A 3,846-nucleotide genomic window follows, 5' to 3' on the forward strand; every position below is an offset into this window, starting at 1 on the left:
TGATGCTTGGCCAAGAGTCTGCGGGTCGTTCGCCAAGTCTCCTCGCTGGTTTTTTTTGCGTTTGGCTGTGGGCTGCGCTGTCAGGCGCCGGTTACCTGGCCTTTTTCCCTCTCCTTTGGCTGTCGGTAGCGTTTTTGCGCAGCGGGGGAACGCGGACGGCACGTTCGCCTGAGGAGGGACGGGCGTGTTTACACCAACATTCGTGTAGTCATGGAGGTTGTTTCTCGGGTGCTCGTGGGAGCAAATAACTGCTTTTCTGTGGACGTGCCCAGGCACCAGGCGTTAAAAAGTGAATTAATGTTGTATAAACTCCCGCTGGGCTGCGGAAGGAGCGTGGTGTTTATTTATTCGGCTGTTCCTGGAGCGTGCACAGGGAAAAACCGAAATGCCAAAACCCTTGGTGTTTGAGTTCCAGTGCTCAGCTGGAGACTGACATGGAACTACTGCACCTGACTGTTGTGATTCAACGGATTTAATTTCAACTTGAATAACTCCAGGCCAGCCCTGTCACCATTCCACAGCTCATCCCGCTCCCCAGCATGGAGAGTTCTCGGTAAACGCCCGCTGTCGAGGTCACGGGTGAGCTTGCCTTTGGTGCCTTTAAATTCTCCCTCTCACCCTGCTCTGGCTGGGACGAGCCCTGCCGTCCCCTGCCTTGCCCATTCCGCAGGATCCACGCTCACCGCGTCACCTTTGATCCGTGCAAAACCTGTCGCCGAGGTGGCCAAGGAGCCACAACCTCTTCCTGGGCAAGCGTGTCATAGCCGAAGCCCTATTTCATATTGAATTTTACTCCAAATAACGTTATTTCGAGAAATTTGGGATGTTCCTTATGTAAGCAAGGGTGGTGCTTCCCTGCTTGGCGTGTCCTGGATTCTCTCTTGGGTGAGCTTTAACCCCTCGTAAGCCAAGCCACCGAGCTGTGCTTTTTGTACTCCTAAACCCACAACTGGAGTATCGCCGCCTTTGTCACGCCCGCGGTGACGGCCCCGCAAGGGAGATCTATGGCGCTTGCCGGGTCGCCGGAAGGTGAGTGTTTATAAAGGGTGGCAGCGGGGTTTTTCGGCAAACGCTGAGCCTCTTAGATTGTGCCTTCTAGCAAGGAAAGCCTGTGAAGATGGCTTTGGCGCATCTCTTTACGCTTGCTTCCGAAGCGGGGAGAGCATCTGTGTGCCGCAGGCGGCTGCGGTACGCCCCTCATCGCTGTTTCCTGCGGGGGTGTTTTAGGGAGACCCCTGAGTGCTGAGCTGTGGGGTGGGCAGGCAGCTCCAGTGGGATGGTTCTGCTGCCGTGAGGACAGAGGGGCCCGGAGAGGTATGGATCCAGCGGCGCAGCCCCACAGGCTGCTGCTCCGCTGCTGGTGGATGCCAGGCTGGGGAAGGAGCACCTTCCCAAGGATTTCTGCCTCCCCAGCCTGGGCTGTCAGGTCAAGTTAGAGCTGTGCCTGTTCCCACTGGCTTTCTCCTGTTTCAACTGCTTTTGAGCTGCAAAATATTTCCATTCCGGGCCTTATCCCCCCGGGCGAGCGGAGGCTTCAGCCTGAATTAGCTGAAAGAATGGATCCTGGGCTGCCCTGGTGCTGGGTGACTCAGTAGTTCGAGATTGCAGGAGGGAGGGAAAACAGCAGCCAGCAAGAGACAACAAACTTTGATTAACCCCTTGCAGCCTTGCTGGGAACCATCCTCCGTACCTGTGGAAAACCTCCTCATGCCATGGCTGTAGGCATCTGGGATTTCCTGCTTTATCTTCCAGCCTGGATAAATTGTGGCACTGTGAAATCAGGGTATGACATTTGGAGTGAGAGATGGTTTTGCTGGGGGTCAGAGCCCTCGGGGGTTGTGTCCAGATATCCAGCTGTGCTTTGCCACTCATGTAGGAGCTATGTTAGGAAAGGTAGCTCGCCCTGATTTTCCTCCTCTGTCCAGAGCAGACCCACTTGGTGATGTCCAGGGTGCGGATGCTCCTGACTTTTGGGAGCTGGAGGAGGGTAAAAAGGAAAGCAGTAAGAGTTTTTATTTTATTGCTCTTCGAATCTGTAAATCACTTAAGAATTGAAGTTCTAACTAGTAGCCCTGGGGCACCTAAAGCTCATGTGTTCAATTCCTTTCTTTACAGTTAATTTTTAATTTCGCCTTTTGTTGTCTGCCAGGGACACAAGGTAAAGTATACGGAGATGGCTCTGGTGTGAGTGAGCTGCTGCGGATCCATCGGCTCTGTGGGAATGGCATTCCTCCTCCATCACAACAATAAATGTTTCACATTGCCTAATTATGTTTTATTAGAAAATGAGCTAGTTAAGAAATGGGCTAGCCCGAGCGATCTTCCTGGTAGTGCCGCAACGCTTCGCGTTGGGATGAGTCAGCGAGGACGAGGGTTTGGCCTGCAGCATGGGCACTCTGCAGGCAGGGCTGCTGTTACTGAGCTGTACAACTTAAGGGTTTTAAACAAGCGCATTTTGAAATGAAATATTATTGTAAATTATCTCTGAGCCTTGTAAAGCGCTTTCGTCTCTATCGCTGCGAGTCCATCCACAACGTCCACGCTTCCTAAGTGGGTTGATTGCTCCTCCGTGCTAAACTTAATTGGTTCCAGAGACTTCAAGTGTGCTAGTTAAAAAAATCAGCTTGTCTGGCATGCGGCTGGGAGCTGACGGATTACCCGGGATAGGGCTGGCAACGGGCGCCTCGAGACGGAGATGCTCAGTTCAGAGCGATGCAGCTGACACTGGATGTCACCATTGTACAGCACAAACCGAACCGAAGGGGCGTGGGACTTTCCCTGCGCCACGTAGGGAAAACCCATCTATTCCCCCCAGGTAGTTTACTTTTTCCCCTTGGAATTATGATGTCGTGCAAGCTCTGTGCTGCTTCTTACGCCTAAACAGGACAGGTAATCCTCCTGAACCTGATAAAAACCCATTCTGTGCTGGTGCGGTCGTTGGGAATGCAGAGCCAAGCGAGGACTGCATTCCCTGGCAGCAGTGGGATTCCTGCGCATGGGATGACTGGATTTGGCTTCTAAACTTTACAGACGGGTGGCCAAAGTTTTGTTTCACGTGTGAGTTATTCGTGGATTATCTGCCTGGAATCTCTGGCTGTATGTTTTCTAAAATGATACTGGATTGAGGTGTAGGTTGCTGGTAAAAAATTATTGAAAACGGGGAAAATAATGTGTGAATACATCTCTTTTCACATCTATTAAAAAAGAAAAATCAGGTGTCTACATTTTCTTTTTTAAAGTGGTCCTTAATGTTTGGTGCTTTAAGCTTGCAATGCCTGCTTGGCTCCAGCACGTCCCTGATTTAAAATGGAATTAAATGGGACGGAATAATGGAATTACTCTCCATCCTTGCACAGTAAACCAAGGTCCTCTCTTCTCTCACTTGTACAGAACAGCGAAACGCACGCATAGTGATGACCACCCTGCTACTCACCGAGCAAGTCACACAAGAAGACCACGGCTCGGAGGGAAACTACGTTCTTTATGGATCCTCCTGTGCCCAAATCACTGAGGAAGCTGAATACGTGAAAAAGGTATTTCTGCAGTTGTCGCTGTTCTTTTCCTTACTTTTGCTTGGCGCAAAACAGGGTGGGCGAAACTAATAATGAATGAAACAGGAATTTCTCACCTGTGTGGCAGTACGCGCTTGGAAAACCTTTTGATGGACGTGTCGGTTCTGGGAATGCGCTTTACTCCGCAGTAGCGACCTAATTATAACACAGACTGTCTTAGGTTGGGTTAAATCACTCAGACTGGCGAGGTTGTTCCACTCCGAGACACTGAAGTGCGTGTCCCTACCCAAAGTCACCGCTACTCCGCTGCAGTTTGCGGGGAGGGGGGAGGGGG

The sequence above is a fragment of the Eurypyga helias genome, unplaced genomic scaffold, assembly GCF_000690775.1.
Source record: "Eurypyga helias isolate BGI_N326 unplaced genomic scaffold, ASM69077v1 scaffold4347, whole genome shotgun sequence".
Classification (NCBI taxonomy): domain Eukaryota; kingdom Metazoa; phylum Chordata; class Aves; order Eurypygiformes; family Eurypygidae; genus Eurypyga; species Eurypyga helias.